The sequence below is a fragment of the Eubalaena glacialis genome, chromosome 2 (assembly GCF_028564815.1).
Source record: "Eubalaena glacialis isolate mEubGla1 chromosome 2, mEubGla1.1.hap2.+ XY, whole genome shotgun sequence".
NCBI classification, from domain to species: domain Eukaryota; kingdom Metazoa; phylum Chordata; class Mammalia; order Artiodactyla; family Balaenidae; genus Eubalaena; species Eubalaena glacialis.
Genome location: NC_083717.1, coordinates 166,680,110 through 166,696,849, shown reverse-complemented (window position 1 = coordinate 166,696,849; position 16,740 = coordinate 166,680,110). Strand labels below are relative to the sequence as shown.

Genomic DNA, 16,740 nt, shown 5'->3' with positions numbered 1-16,740 from the left:
TAGGAAGAGGAGAGGTTTAGAAAAAAAGGCAAGTTTTTAAGTATCTGACACACAACTAGTAGGGCTATTTAAGAACCGCTGAGCATAAAAATCAAGTTGCGGGAGCCGAATTCTCTTGTCCAGAGCATCACAAGGGTAAAATATGGCCCATTTAGTCCAAACTTGCTGTTGGTTGCCTGGTCACTTCGCAGGAGCCAGCCAGGGGTGAGTCTGGAAGCTGGAGAACCCTCAACACGCCACTTCAATTTATTAACTGCAACCAAAGTGGACTGACCTCTGCAAAATAAACGGTTGTGCTTTGCCCTTTAGCATGGAGACTTCTGGAAAGAACGTCAAGGAAATTGGGCATCTTAGGACCTCAAGAAGGGGAAATTTTAATCTGTATACTGCTTTTCTCTCAAGGGGTTGTAAATGATTTTTAAACACAACCTCTGATGTTGCTGTTTTGTAAGTACTACCCTCTGGGTAAGCTAGCAGTGATAAGCTTCTCCTTATAGGGAGGAAGTTGGAGAAAGGGACGAGTTTCCAGAGTCAACTCTACCACAAAGAGTTAACCCTTCCCCTCGGACGTGAGCGTCTGCCCCTTCCTTGCTTTCGACTGCGCAACCAAACTGTGCCCAAGCTCGAACCAACCATGGCGGTCACATCCTTTGCCAGTTGACTTAACAGACACTTTCGGCAGCCTATCAGAACTTTGAACTGCCCAACCATCAACCAATTACAACTAAAGCTTGGTCTAGGACGCTCCAGGTCCGGGAGGGGGGGTAATACCGGGTCAGGAAAAGGGGTGGTAAGGAAGCTTTGACGGACGGGTAAACTAAACCAATAAGAGCAGAGAGCTGCCGCCCCACTACCCAATGGAGAGATAGGAAGTGTGAAGCGGGGTGGGCCTGTTGTCATGGGGGAGGTGGTGGCGCTAGGTGGCTACTGGCGCCCGAGGTAGAGGCAGTGGCACTGGAGTTGGCCGGGGGCAGCGGCAGGTGAGTGCCGGTAACGCTGACCTGAGGTCTGGGGGCAGTCGCGGGGCGGAAACTCCAGCTCGGCGCTCCCGAGGCGGAAGCCAGCGGAAGGGGGCCTGGACTGCGGGCCGGGTCGGGCCCCGGTCGGGGCCAGGGCGGGGGAGGCGGCGGCGGCGGCGGCGGCGGCGAGTTCGCGCTGACTGGGCTGGTGGGAGAGCCGCCCGGCTCCTGGCGGCGGAGTTCGTGGTGGCAAAGGTAGGCTGGGGCCGGACCCAAGCGGGTCAGGCCGGGAGGTCCCTTGGGACGCTTAGCTGCGCGGGTCTGGGGCACTGCCCGGCGTCCGGTGTGTGAGGGGTAGGTCCTTGGGGAGACGGGGGTGTCTGGGGTCCCAGAGAACGGGGTGACCCGGGGTAACCGGTTACGACCTGGTCCGCGGGCGGGGTGACTCGGGAATACCCAGGACAGCTTGGGTGCGAGGAGGAAGGGGAACCCGGGAAGCCCGGGAGCGGCCCGAGAGGAGAAAGCTGGGGGGCCGAGAGACTGGGAGTGGCCCGGGTCCGAGGGAGAAGGGAGGCCGAGGGCGGCCGGGGTCTCAGCGAGGGCGTCGAGGAAAGGCAGGGAGGCACCTGGGGATCCTCCTGAGAAAGGCGGCCATCTGAGAGAGGAGCGCTCTTGGGGTTCTTGCGGGGCTTTGGAGTGTCGGACCCTTGGAGACCTTGAACAGCTTGGGGAGGAACGGGAGCGCCCTGCCCCCCACCGCTGGTCTGGGATGGGAAATCCAAGACTGGCCTGGGAAATCCTGGGTCTGAGGGTCCCCGGGAAACCAGGGTTTTGAAAAAAGTCCTGGAGGGGTAGCTTGGGTTTGAGACTGTGGTGAGGGGTTTAGCTGAGGAATGGAAGTTCTCTCAGTTGGAGATAAGTCAAGCAAAATGACACGGGGGTGGGCGGGAGAAGTTGTTTCCTTGTAGGAAGGGAGTGGGAGGTAGGGCGTAGTAGGAGGGAGCGAGAAAGTTGCTCAGGAAGAGACTAGTGGTCTTGTGGAAACTGGCCGGAACAGTAGATATGAGAAATTAACATGGGGCCCTTAATAGGTTCTAAGGACTTTAGAAATAGAAGAACCTTCAGCTTCATAATACTAAGATGCCATCTAGGACCAGAGAAAGGGTTTTAAAAGCAAGGTTGTGACTTACATTCCAATGCTTTAGAAAAGAAATTTGTTTTAGGACGCGAGCAATAATGTTAGAAAATAAGGATATTGACAAGATGGGGAATTTGAAAGGGGAAAAGGGGATAGCTGAACTAAAGGAGTGGGACCGGGGACTTAATCAGAAAGAAGAGAGGCATGAAGAGGACAGGCTTAACTTTCGCCAAATTAGAAATAAATTTGAATTCTAGTTCTACCACTTAGCTTTGACAGCTTAACCTCTCTCTGTGTGGAAGTTTCATCTGTGTAATAGGGATAACAATACTTCCTACTTCTTAGGGTTGTTTTTTCACATGAGTTAATATCTGTGGAACTTTTAGAATAGTGACTGGCACAAAGTAAGCACTGTACTGGATTATTAAATGTGTAGAGGCTAAAGAAAGTCCTGAATTCTTTAATGCGTTGTTCTCAAACTTTAACTTGAACCAGAATCACCTGGACGGCTTGCTAAAATGTAGACTGCTGGCTCCACCCAGAGTTTCTGATTCAGTAGGTCTGGGATGGGGCCTGAGAGTTTGCATTTATCTCAGGTGATGGCTTATGTTGGTCAGGGGAACCACTTGCTTTATTGAAAACAGTAGGGATGTAGCAACCTTAAAATACTTGTCTACCCTGCTAGAGACAGGTAGAAGCAAATTGCAAAGAAAAGATCCTAATACTGTATAAGGGATACCCTATTTTAAGCCTGTGTTTTTCAAACTGTGGATCATGATTTATTAGTAACTTATAAAATCAATTTAGTGGGTTAAATTGATTAAAAATAAAATAGAATAAAAATAAAATAGAATAGAACAGAATTGACTACCATTGCACGTGGCAAGGAAAAATATTGTTTTGGGAAATTTTGCTCATACATGTGTATACTAGATCACAATGTAAAATGTATTTCTTACATTAAAAGGAGTTTGTAAAACTGTTTTGAGCCATGCACTGCAGCAAAAGCAGCCCTTCAGTAGGGACATCCAGGGACTGGGTTTATTGTTTATTTATTTTTCTTTTTGTGGTAATTTTCTTAGGTGTTGATACATTCTATTAAATTTCTTCAGTTTCTGATTTGGTTTCTCCTGTGTTTGCCTTATCATACATTGTGTTGCGCTTCTTTTTAAATACTGAGAATCTTTAGCATGAGGACTAAAGGGAATTTGAGGTAGAGAGGTGAAATTGAGTGGTGTGTCTCAGATGTGGTCCACTTTTGTTTCACTCATGCCCTTTTGTTTACCTTTTCTTTTTTACCAGTGTACTGTAAAGCACTGTCTGTAAAAAACCTAAGTATACACAGACGTGTTGACAGTAAACAACCAACACAAATAGACTGGTTTGAGAACAGTTCATGTATAGAAAGTAAGCAAAAACCAAATAAGACACATTTCAAAAGAGAAAAGCAGAAGGGTGTTTCCTTTTTAGAGAGTAAAGGAATTCTAAAGTTTTCATGGCCTTATTACAAAATATGTAATATAAAAGCATTTTTAAGGGAACCAGATATACTTGTGTATTTTAGATTTCTAGGTTTTTGAAGAGAGGAGACATAGTAATAATGCTCAGATGCACCTGGGATAGAGTTTTAACTACAAAGTAAATAGTTTATTAAGCAGGAGCTTTTGTTTTGATGGTTTTCTCCCTTGAGAATGATCTGGATGTGGCATAGGGTTGTAAATTTAACTTGTTTGAGGGACCCAAATGTAATCTATATACTTATTTTAAGCTATATTAAGAATATATATGTATGTTTTGTGCTGTTCTTCGTTTGATTTTTCTTCTATAAGACTAGATGGTTTATATTTAGAAAGAGTTGATTTATGTTTGTTTTAATGGACGTAAGGACAGAGAAAACAGTATTGAAAACTGAAAGAGATTCTTACAGCTATCTTTAAAATCTTTAATCTAGGGGATTTATAACCCTTTCATTAATGTTTTATGAAATTGTGAAGAAACTTTTGGAGTAGCTTTGCATCAGGATTTTTAGATTTTTTTCTCTCTCAAAAATAATTTTTAGTTCTATTTCATGTTTTATATTTTATTAAAATTTAAATTTTTGTTTCGAAGACTATAAAACATGTAATTATTTCATTTTTGAGTTGAAAAACGTAAGCAGTCTTTTCATAAAACAAATTTACTAATTTTTTGTGACAAAGGTTCCAAGGATGAAAGCTTTTGAATTCCTTGCTTTGAGTTAAATGAAGTATCCCTACCACCAAAATGGTTGTTAAGTCATTGTACAGTTGATGGGCACTTTTGTATAGATCATTGTTCTTTACTAACTGATGGAAGAATGTAAAATCTTAGTAATCGAGTGTGGGAAAAATATAAAATTCATTCTTCATAATTGTGGACATTAACTAGTTTGATTTCTTACTTGCTTTTTAATGAATGGACTTTATTCAGTTGACTTATTATTCACCCATAATTTACTCATACTTATCTAGGAATAGCTCTGATTGCTCAACCGTTTTTACAGTGAGATTTGTTAATCTGTAGTTGAAAAAATGGTGGTTTTTAAATCCCAGAGAAACTGCTCCTGATGGTACAGTTTAGTGAGGCTCATTTTCTAGTTTCAAAGATTATTCAGGTAAATGGTTTTTAAAAGTGGAAGTTCAATTAACACTAGTTAATTAAGTTTATTTTCTATTTCAATAAAGTTTTGTCTTTTACAAATCGCTTCTGATCTGCTTTCTCTGCTTCTTTCTCTTCAACTACTCATACAATAAATCCTAATGGAAATGTGCTGCCTGAAAATCTAGTTCTGTGAAAGTACAAAACCCCAATGTCTGGTTTTTAGTTTGCTGGGAGAATTCCTTTTATCAGAAAAGGTCCCTTGGTAAACTTATTACCTTAAAAAAAGTCTTTTAATAGAGTACTTGGAAAGCTACGTTTTATTTTGGACTTGCTAAAATACATCTATTGTGTTTAATAAATTTTGATTTCTATGGAATGGATCTTGAGTTCTGCCAGTTTCTGAACTCTGATATATGTTTCCTTGGTGGGGCAAGGGAGAAAGGAAACAATTGTACTCCTTCAATTAAAAAAAATTTTTTTTGCTATCTTATTTTTTATCTTGACATTATGATAAATCCTTTATTTGCAAAGAAATACAATTTTTTGAAAATAAAGAAAAATTTATTTGCAAAGAAAATTTATATTCAGTAATATAACGTATTGGAAATCTCATTATTAAAGATGGAAATTCTATATAAGGCTTTAGGATGTTTGTTCAAATATGAGACACAGGTACTGATAAATAGGATGTCATTATCATATTGCCATATATTTTTGAGAATATAAAATATGCACTTGGAAATCTTGGGGCAAAAGGTTTGAGACTAAGGGAGAATGAGGAGAATACTGATATGTTTAAGGAGGAGTCGGAGGATCTGCAGGAAGTATGTCTCGAGCCTTTCTTGGCAGTTTTCCTGGAGTGACATATGTAAAGGAGGATGATCCTATTTGCAACATTCTCGCACGGACATATTTTTCGCTCTGCTTGTTAGAACTCTTTCTTTGTTGTGTTCCACTCAGGAAAGCATGTCAGAATACAAATGAATACACTGAGAATTGCTAGTCCTAGGATGGGAGCCTTTGCAGGACCATGTGGATTTAGAAGGCTGGACACTTGTCTCTGCTTCTCCAGTTCTTGGGAATAGGTGCCCAACAATTGTAACTAGGCCAGGTGTTCCCAGTTGTCCTTTCTAATGGAGTCTGGGATTAGGCAGTAGGAAGAGACTCCCAGTCATCTTAAATGGATTAACCAAGGGGCTGCTTAATAATTAATGTTCAGTGACTTCCCTTTCTCTCTCTACCGAAACTCTGTTTCTCCCTACTTGCTTGCTGATACCTTACCTTCAGGATCAAAGTCTTGAGTTCTCTGATTAGATAGCAAAATATAAATTGTGGTAACTTGTTTATATTAAGGTGGATATAGTTAATTAGGAAAATGATTATTATCCAGTTTTTTTCCAGTTTAGTTAGGGAGGAAGAGGGATTTAAAGCCGTAGAACACTGCTTGGCTCCTGAATAAAGGCAAAGTCAGGGAAGTCGGGAACACAGAAAAAGCAAAATTTATATCTTTAAGATTGACTACCTTTGACCTTAGAAAAGTAAAAGTGATGCTTTTGTCCTAGTCAGCTGTGCACAAATACTCCATGGGTACCTTTCAATTGTGTCATGTGGTACTGCTTTGCATAATTTATAAGGGTTTATTTACTTAGTTATTTTTAATGTAGCTGACTTTGTTATCAGAAATTTTAGCTCCCAGTATTATTTCATCAAGATAAACTTTTTTTTCAACCTGGAATCTCACGGAATCATAGAATAGCCTGATGATCACAGAAGTATATTTGTAACTAGCATACTATGAAATTGAAAAAAACATCATTTGTGTTCTGAGGTAGAATGATAGAATGGAAGAAAAATCCAAGTTTTATCATTGTATGACCATGTTTTTGAATCCTGGATCTGTCATTTACTAATTGACTAATTGCGCAGTTTATTAAATCTCTTGTAGCCTCAGTTTTGTCATCTATAAAATAGAGCTTATCCTCCTTAACTAAGCTGAGAATTAAATGAAAAGCATTTCATGTAGTACCTTGCTTATAGTGGGCACTCAACACATGATGATGTTAATTTTTTTTATTAGTAATTATAACAATATTAGACTTCTCTTTCTAGGAAGGGCTAATATCCCAGATACTGTGATTATAAGCAATGTGGCAGTTAGAAAAACTGGAATTGACTTTATTTATTTTTAAATTAATTAATTTATTTTTGGCTGTGTTGGGTCTTCATTTAAAAATGGGGTCATCTTTTATTATTGAGTTATGAGTGTGAAAAACCTTAATATGTTCTGGATACAAGTCCCTTGTCAGATGTATGATTTGCAAATATTTTCTCCCAGTATGTGGCTTGTATTTTCACTTTCTTCCTTTCTTTTCTTAAATTAATTAATTAATTTATCTTTGGCTGCGTTGGGTCTTCGTTGCTGCATGCAGGCTTTCTCTAGTTGCGGCAAGCTGGGGCTACTCTTTGTTGCTGTGCGCGGGCTTCTCATTGCGGTGGCTTCTCTTGTTGCGGAGCACGGGCTCTAGGTGTGCGGGCTTCAGTAGTTGTGGCACACGGGCTCTGTAGTTGTGGCTCGCAGGCTCTAGAGCACAGGCTCAGTCGTTGCAGAGCACGGGCTTAGTTGCTCTGAGGCATGAGGGATCTTCCTGGACCAGGGTTCGAACCTGTGTCCCCTGCACTGGCAGGCAGATTCTTAACCACTGCGCCATCAGGGAAGCCCCTGTTTTCACATTCTTGATACACAAAACTTTTTTTGAAGCATAAAACTTTTTCATTTTGTTATAGCGCTATGTTTGTGCTTTTGGTATAATATCTAAGAAACAATCGCCTAATCCAAGGTCATGAATATTTATGCCTATGTTTTCTTCTAAGAGTTTATATAAATTTTAGTCCTTATGTTTTTAGTTCTTTGATCTATTTTGAGTTAATTTTTGTGTATGGTATGGAGACGGGGCCCAACGTAATTCTTTTATATATGGTTATCCAGTTGTCTTAGCACCATTTGTTGAGACCATTACTTTTTGTTTATTGGCTTGTTAGAAAAGTTTAATAAAATTTTCTGCTTTGTTACTGATTCTTTGAAGTAGCATTTTGTTGGCCTTTTGGTCTAGTGTGGCAGTTGGGGTCATGGTACTGAGGGAAGCAGTTTAGAGTTGCAAGAATGGGTTATAAATGAACCCACTGATTTAAATATATGGTTTTCTAATTTCATCCTTACACTACTTTATACTTGAATACTAAACGAAGTTCAGCTGCCATTTTTCTGCCTACTGGGCAACCATGTCCCATAGTTCTGCAGAAGCTTCAGTGCTGGACCATTTAATGGAAATCAGGGTCAGATTTTTAAACATGTGACTTAAAAGAAGAAAAGCTTCTATTATGACCCCTTTTCCTACCCCTCCCCCCTTTTCCTTCTTTAACTCACCTATCCTATTGCCTTTTTATCTTAAGACTCTTCTTTTGGATTATTAACAGATAGTCTTTTTCTGAAGGAAGATCAAATACTAAGGCTTTTTTTTTTTAAGTTGGAGATTGAAGGAAATGTTTTATAGTGACGATTGAAAACATTATAGAGAAATTATAAGTATTTTTGTTAACCTTGGTAAATTTAAAATCCAGAATTAATATCAATAATATCAAAGTTTCCTTTTCCATGTAATCCTAGTTGAAGGTTAGAAATAGCATGGTATTTTCCTTTCATTTAAAAAATAATAAAAATACAGTTATTTTACAACTTGTGAGATTACTTAGCATTTTGAAAGAAACATTATTTATAGAACATTTAACTCTAAATTGGGCTTTTAACTTTTTTCCTATGTTTTAAGAGGCATTAATTATTCTCTTTTGGAGGTCTTACAAGCAAAGGGAAAAGTATACATCTTTTACAGAGTATTTGAATTTTGTGTCTCATCTCTATTTGTAGAGTTCTGCTTCTTTAGAATATGAGGCCGGTACTTTGCCAAGAAAGAGCTAATTTCCTGGGAAATCAGATTGCTGGCTTGACTTCTTGCTGTGCCTTTCCCTTCTTCTTTTGTTGCTTTGTAAAAGAGCTGAGCTCAGTCCTGTGGAAAATCACTAAATTATCTAATTATTTTCCCCAGTTCAAATTAAACATGATTGGTATATATTTGCACTGCATTGAATTTTATGAGTTTTTCTTGTTATAGATTTGTTAGCATACCCTGAAGGACTTTGACTTCATTTGCTGAGTTGGCTGTTCGTATCTGAAATAATATAATACTAATGGTGTGTTCCTTTAATGAATGTTCTTATTCTTTTGGTCTCTTTTTCCCCCTCCAGTAGACCTAGTTAGTGAGGGGTATCACTTGTGTTCTTACAATAAAACCCAGACACTTGTGAAATATAATACTAGTTTCTATGATGTTGGCCCCGAATTATTATTTTTAATGATGTTAACATTTTTTGTCTTTAATTTTTCTCATTGCATATTTTACTGTATACATAATTTTGGAACCTGCTTTTATTAACATACATTTTAATATCATTACAATTATTTTAAAACAGTTTAAAAGAGCTGAAGAATATTCCAATAATGGATACATCATTTATACAACCAGTGTCCATAGTGTTCATATTTAGATTGTTAATTTCCAATTATTATAAACAAAACTTTAGTGAATATGCGAAACCCAAATCTTTGTCCACATTTCTGTTTTGTTTTTTTTTTTAAATCTATATCTTTTTGGCTAGGCACTATGTGAGTTGTATTTGTGCTTTCCACGGGACAGACACCACAGAAACTTTTTTTTTTTTTAAATTAATTAATTAATTTTTTTGGCTGTGTTGGGTCTTCGTTTCTGTGCGAGGGCTTTCTCCAGTCGCGGCGAGCGGGGCCACTCTTCATCGCGGCGTGCGGGCCTCTCACCGTCGCGGTCTCTCTTGTTGAGGAGCACAGGCTGCAGACGCGCAGGCTCAGCAGCTGTGGCCCACGGGCCCAGCCGCTCCGCGGCATGCGGGATCCTCCCAGATCAGGGCTCAAACCCGTGTCCCCTGCATTGGCAGGCAGATTCTCAACCACTGCGCCACCAGGGAAGCCCTTTTTTTTTTTTTTTTTTTAAAGAGGGTGAGAATCATTGTTTTGGACCTCTAAATTTTCAAGAGACACCTAAATGATAATGTGATAATGTTGGGATATGGAAAGCTGGAGTTTAAGGAGAGGCACTGCTGGAAATTGTCATTATATAGATGGGATTGAGAGCCATGAGGAAAGGGTGAGATCAACTATCTGGTCCTCGGCTTGGAGGACTCCAAATATAGCTGTCTGGTGAAGGAAGAAAAGTGACTTTTATGTAGGGGGAAACCAGGATTTGTCATGTCATGGAAACCAAGAGAGGAGGGAAAGTCAGTGCTCATTTGATTTACCAAAATGGAAATTATTTGTGATCCTGTGTTGGTTATTCTCTGTATGTCCCTCCAGATTCATTTTTGCCCTTTTCTTCCCTGCTTTGTGCCTCAAAAGGCTGACCTCTGTTGATTACATGACTCAGGCTTCTTTGCCTTCTGACTTCAGGTTGCATTCAGCCAGTAGAGGTACAATTGACAGGAGATTGGACAGCAGAAGGAAAAATAGCATATTTATTCCCTTTCCTCCTTCCTGCCTGGCTGAAGTTTAGGCAAAGGTTGCATTTCTCTACCTGTACCTGCATGGTGCCTTTTCTGGTTCTGGTAACCTCAGGCTTCGCAAATGTGAGAGTTTGTACTCTTGTACCTTCTACGAGTTTAGAGGAGTTAATAGCTTCCTGATTGCTAGTCCCTGAGATACACATACACATACAGAGAGAGAGAGAGAGAGAGAGAGAGAGAGAGAGAGAGAGAGAGATCTCCTTAATCCTGCCCACACCTTTGTAAATAGTCTCTCCATTTAAACTCTATTTATCCCTTTAAGAGTGCCATCTGTTTAAGTCTGTTTAAAGGGCAGTTTCAGTGAATTTGTGGAGGCAGACCAGTTTGGAGCAGGTTGAATAGTGAATGGAAGATTAGGAATTAGAGATGGTGAGAGCTGATACTTTTTTGAGAAGTGTGGCTGTAAAGGGTAACTAAGAAATGGGGAGGAGGTGGAGCATAGCTGTGTAGGGAATGATAGGATACTTTTTTAAAAAAATTTTGTTATTTTTATTTATTTATTTATTTTGGCTGTGTTGGGTCTTCATTGCTGCACGCGGGCTTTCTCTAGTTGCAGCGAGTGGGGGCTACTCTTCATTGTGGTGCGCAGGCTTCTCATTGCAGTACCTTCTCTTGTTGCGGAGCATGGGCTCTAGGTGTGCGAGCTTAGTAGTTGTGACTCGCGGGCTCTAGAGCACAGGCTCAGTAGTTGTGGCGCACGGGCTTAGTTGCTCCGCGGCATGTGGGATCTTCCCGGACCAGGGCTTGAACCCGCGTCCCCTGCATTGGCAGGCGGATTCTTAGCCACTGTGCCACCAGAGAAGCCCCGGGAATGATAGGATACTTTTAAAAATATATAAATATGGGAGATAATGGTACATCTTTACATGATAATGGGAATGGTCTTGTAGAAGAGGAAAGATTGATGATACAGGACAGAGAGAATTATGGAAGGAAGGAAATCTTTATGTGAAAGAGAAATAATACAGAGAGCAAACTCTAATAGTCAATCACAGATACTCATTTTAAAGTGGGGGGAAAAGGAGATGACTGGTTCAGTTTGGGGGAATGTTACAGATTTGACTGTGGAAAGAACAGGAAGGTTTCCTCTGATGGCTTCCATTTTCTTAATGAAAGTGTCAAATTAAAAGAGTTGGGAGGGGGACTTCCCCGGTGGCACAGTGGTTAAGAATCCACCTGCCAATGCAGGGGACATGGGTTCGAGCCCTGGTCCAGGAAGATCCCACATGCCGTGGAGCAACTAAGCCTACGTGCCACAACTACTGAGCCCGCGTGGCACAACTACTGAAGCCTGCCCGCCTAGAGCCCGTGCTCTGCAACAAGAGAAGCCACTGCAATGAGAAGCCCACGCACCGCAACGAAGAGTAGCCCCCGCTCTCCACAACTAGAGAAAGCCTGCGCGCAGCAACGAAGACCCAATGCAGCCAAAAATAAATAAAAAAAAAAAAAAAAAAAAAAAGAGTTGGGAGGAAATGGAGAGGAGGGGAGAGATGTTTAAGAACTGAGGAAAAAGTATAAAGCAGCAACTACAGGGAAATTTTAGAGCAATATTGAAACTGGGCGGGACCCTGTGGGGCCCTCCCAGGCACAGAGGCCTTTCCGTGTCCCTGTTTCTTGTTTGTAGAAAAAAGGCTTTCAGTCTGCTAGACCTTCCCTGAGTTCCAAAGGGCAGATTCAAACAGTTGCTAATTGGGGGAGTGTAGGAATGCAGAAAGAAGCCACAGTGCAATGATGGGCAGAGTCCTGGTTCTTCCTCAGAGGATGTGCGTAGCAATTTGATACATACATACCTCTGAGTTCTATAGGAACTAAGGCCCCCCACCCAGGTGGAGTGTGGTAACTTCAGGCTAAGCATAAGCACGTGGACCCCAGACTGGTTGGAACCTGAGGCTGATGATTGAGATTCCTGGAACAACACCCTGTTACCTCATCACCAACCACTCAGAGGAAGGTCACACACCCTGCAGCCCTCCCTGCAAATTTTGCCTATAAAACTTCTTCCCTGAAAACCATCAGGGAGTTAGGGCCTTTTGAGCATGAGCCGCCCCATCCTCCTTGCTTGGTCCTTGCAATAAATTTTTCTTCACTCCAAACTCCAATGTTTTGGTTTGTTTGGCCTCACTGTTTGTCAGGTGCACGAACTTGGTTGAAGTTGTTAAGTGTGAATTTATGACAATAACCATTCTGCCTGGATATGTTATTTTCTTCAAGATTCCACTGCTGTGTTGCAGTCTTGGAGAAGGTTAGCTGCAGTTTTGCTAGGAGAGTGTGAAGGAGAGAGACATGGGAAACACTGAATTGAGTTCAAGGAGTGATTATATTGTTGGACTGTGAAATCTTAGTTGGATAAAAAAGAGAGGGACTTCCCTGGTGGTCCAGTGGTTAAGACTCTGCGCTTCCACTGCAGGGGGCACAGATTCGATTCCTGGTCAGGGAACTAAGATCCTGCATGCCATTTGGCGAGGCACCCCCCCCCCAAAAAAAGGGGGGAGTGAAACCAGGAGATTGATAAGGACCAAGTGGAGGCTTTCATGAATCGGTCCTCTCATTAAGAACTAAGAATTATTTCTTTTTTTTTTGGCTGCTTTGGCTCTTTGTTGCTGTGCATGGGCTTTCTCTAGTTGCGGTGAGCGGGAGCTACTCTTCATTGTGGTGCGCGGGCTTCTCATTGCAGTGGCTTCTCTTTGTTGCGGAGCACGGGCTCCAGGCACTCGGGCTTCAGTAGTGGCAGCACGTGGGCTCAGTAGGTGCAGCACACGGGCCCTAGAATGCATGGGCTTCAGTAGCTGCGGTGCATGGGCTCAGTAGTTGTGGCGCACAGGCTTAGTTGCTCCGTGGCATGTGGATCTTCCCGGACCAGGGATCAAACCGATGTCCCCTGCGTTGGCAAGTGGATTCTTAACCACTGCACCACCAGGGAAGTCCTAAGAACTAAGAATTGTTTCTGACGGCCAGTTGAACAAGTGAGTTGGAAAGATCAAATCTTTTTTATTATGTCTTTCTCATTTATGCTCCAAATGACCAGAATTTGTGAAGACTTAACCACTTGGAACCTTCCATTCTAAATAGACAGTTTAAACCCACATTCTAGCTAGACTGAAGTGGGTGCATACACGCACAGAGTTAGTGACCTATAGAGCTTTTTTTTAAAAAAAAATTTATTTATTTATGTAGCTGTGCCAGGTCTTAGTCGCGGCACACTGGATCTTGGGATCTTCGTTGTGGCATTGGGGATCTTTAGTTGTGGCATGCAGGATCTTTAGTCGCGGCATGTGGGATCTAGTTCCCTGACCAGGGATCAAACCCGGGCCCCCTGCATTGGGAGTGTGGAGTCGTAGCCACTGGACTACCAGGGAAGTCCCTATAGAGCTTACGACTGTGATTTCAAACATGACTTTTTTTTTTTATTTTAACATCTTTATTGGAGTATAATTGCTTTACAATGGTGTGTTAGTTTCTGCTTTATAACAAAGTGAATCAGTTATGCATATACACATGTTCCCATATCTCTTCCCTCTTGCATCTCCCTCCCTCCCACCCTCCCTATCCTACCCCTCTAGGTGGTCCCAAAGCACCAAGCTGATCTCCCTGCGCTATGCGGCTGCTTCCCACTAGCTATCTATTTTACGTTTGGTAGTGTATATATGTCCATGCCACTCTCTCACTTTGTCACAGCTTACCCTTCCCCCTCCCCATATCCTCAAGTCCATTCTCTAGTAGGTCTGTGTCTTTATTCCTGTCTTGCCCCTAGGTTCTTCATGACCTTTTTTTTTTTTTTTCTTATATTCCATATATATGTGTTAGCATACGGTATTTGTTTTTCTCTTTCTGACTTACTTCATTCTGTATGACAGACTCTAGGTCCATCCACCTCACTACAAATAACTCAATTTCGTTTCATGGCTGAGTAATATTCCATTGTATATATGTGCCACATCTTCTTTATCCATTTATCTGTCGATGGACGCTTAGGTTGCTTCCATGTCCTGGCTATTGTAAATAGAGCTGCAATGAACATTTTGGTACATGACTCTTTTTGAATTATGGTTTTCTCAGGGTATATGCCCAGTAGTGGGATTGCTGGGTCGTATGGTAGTTCTATTTTTAGTTTTTTAAGGAACCTCCATACTGTTCTCCATAGTGGCTGTATCAATTTACATTCCCACCAACAGTGCAAGAGGGTTCCCTTTTCTCCACACCCTCTCCAGCATTTATTGTTTCTAGATTTTTTGATGATGGCCATTCTGACCGGTGTGAGATGATATCTCATTGTAGTTTTGATTTGCATTTCTCTAATGATGAATGATGTTGAGCATTCTTTCATGTGTTTGTTGGCAATCTGTATATCTTCTTTGGAGAAATGTCTATTTAGGTCTTCTGCCCATTTTTGGATTGGGTTGTTTGTTTTTTTGATATTGAGCTGCATGAGCTGCTTGTAAATTTTGGAGATTAATCCTTTGTCAGTTGCTTCATTTGCAAATATTTTCTCCCATTCTGAGGGTTGTGTTTTCATCTTGTTTATGGTTTCCTTTGCTGTGCAAAAGCTTTTAAGTTTCATTAGGTCCCATTTGTTTATTTTTGTTTTTATTTCCATTTCTCTAGGAGGTGGGTCAAAAAGGATCTTGCTGTGATTTATGTCATAGAGTGTTCTGCCTATGTTTTCCTCTAAGAGTTTGATAGTGTCTGGCCTTACATTTAGGTCTTTAATCCACTTTGAGTTTATTTTTGTGTAAAACATGACATATTTTAAAGTCTTTAAAAAATCTTTTTTGTCTGTTTGATAAATACAGATATTTATCAGTATGAATATTTATTATTTATCAAATCGACTTCCTTTGTTAACTCCTACTTCCTATAAATAGGGCATAGGAAAATAATTTCCTCTGATAAATAATTTCTTCTGGATCTATTTAGGATCTTTCTATGAAATTTGTGACATAAGATCTAAACTTACTTTTCCTTAAAACCATTAAAAAACTTATTCATTTTTGGTATAATCTTTTTAAAAAACAGTTTGGCAGGTTCTTTTTTTTTTTAAATTTATTTATTTTTGGCTGCGTTGGGTCTTTGTTGCTCCGCGTGGGCTTTCTCTAGTTGCGGCTAGCAGGGGCTACTCTTCATTGCGGTGCGTGGGCTTCACATTGCGGTGGCTTCTCTTGTTGCGGAGCATGGGCTCTAGGCGCGTGGGCTTCAGTAGTTGTGGCACATGGGCTTAGTTGCTCTGCGGCATGTGGGATCTTCCCGGACCAGGAATCGAACCCGTGTCCGCTGCATTGGCAGGCGGATTCTTAACCACTGCGCCACCAGGGATGTCCTGGCAGGTTCTTATATATAGTTAAACATACAGTTAACATAATGATCCAGTAATTCCACTCCTAGGTATTTACTCAAGTGAAATGAAAACTTATAGTCACACAGAAACCTATATGCTAATGCCCCAAACTGGAAACAAACCCAGATGAACCTCAGTTGGTGAATTGATAAACTTTGGTACATTCATAAAAATGGAATACTATTTGGCAGTGCATGCAACAACATGGATGGGTATCAAATGCATTATGCTAAGTGAAAGAAGCCAGACTCAAAAGGCCACGTACTGTATGGTTCCATTTTAATGATATTTTAGAATAAACATAACTAAAGGGACAGAAAGCTGACTGACTAGTGGTTGCCAGGGTGTGGGGGGATGGTTTAACTACACAGGGTAGGAGGGAGTTTTTTGTGGTGTTCTATATTGTCTGTAACTGTTCTATATCTTGACAGTGGTGGTGGTTACATGACTATGTGTTTTTCAAACTCAGAAGTGTACACTTAAAAGTGAATTTTAGTGTATATAAATTATACCTCAGTTAAAGTTCTAGCATGTAATATGTTACCATATTAAAAAGTATTTTGGAAAACTATCTCAAGAAAATGTTGTTTTGTTTATTTTTAGATTTTGCTTATGTAACTTTTTGGGAGGAGAGAGCGGTGGACAGGCATCATTGGCATTTATAAAATTCTTTGATGCTCTAGGAAATGTGTACATGCTGAATTTGTCTGCATTTAGCAAACATTCTTACCATAAGTTTAAAAGAATGTTACAATGTTAGAATTAGTAAAGCCCTAGAGACTTATAGTGTTTGTTTTACAGGTAAAGATGAAGCCTAGTTTAGGTTAGCTAAAGTCACATAGCTAGTTAGTGGCAGAGGTAGGTCTAGAATTTAAATGATGGATTACTAATTTGATGCTTGTTTTACCAAAACACTTTTTATCCGAGTTATTCTTTCTAGAGACTATTTTAAATTCCCGTTCAGAACCTTTCAATTGTGTCATCTTTAAGCTGGAAACCACTCCCTTCCTAGTGGTAGGAAAGTCCTGTGTCTGGTTGATAATAGGAAG

At 40.7% G+C, this 16,740-nt stretch overlaps 1 protein-coding gene across 6 annotated transcripts in view; it reads left to right on the top strand.

Moving 5' to 3' along the window:
* Positions 1–914: 914 nt before the first annotated feature.
* The window catches only part of NUMB (NUMB endocytic adaptor protein), a 193,248-nt gene continuing 177,422 nt past the window's right edge, over positions 915–16,740 (top strand). For 5 of the 6 annotated variants that reach the window (XM_061181005.1, XM_061181007.1, XM_061181008.1 and 2 more), the window contains exon 1: positions 1,038–1,214. The gene's annotated coding sequence lies outside the window, so the exon portion shown is untranslated. Of the gene's footprint in view, positions 981–1,037; positions 1,215–16,740 lie in introns of those variants that run through there. The other variant, XM_061181004.1, reaches the window with a different exon arrangement.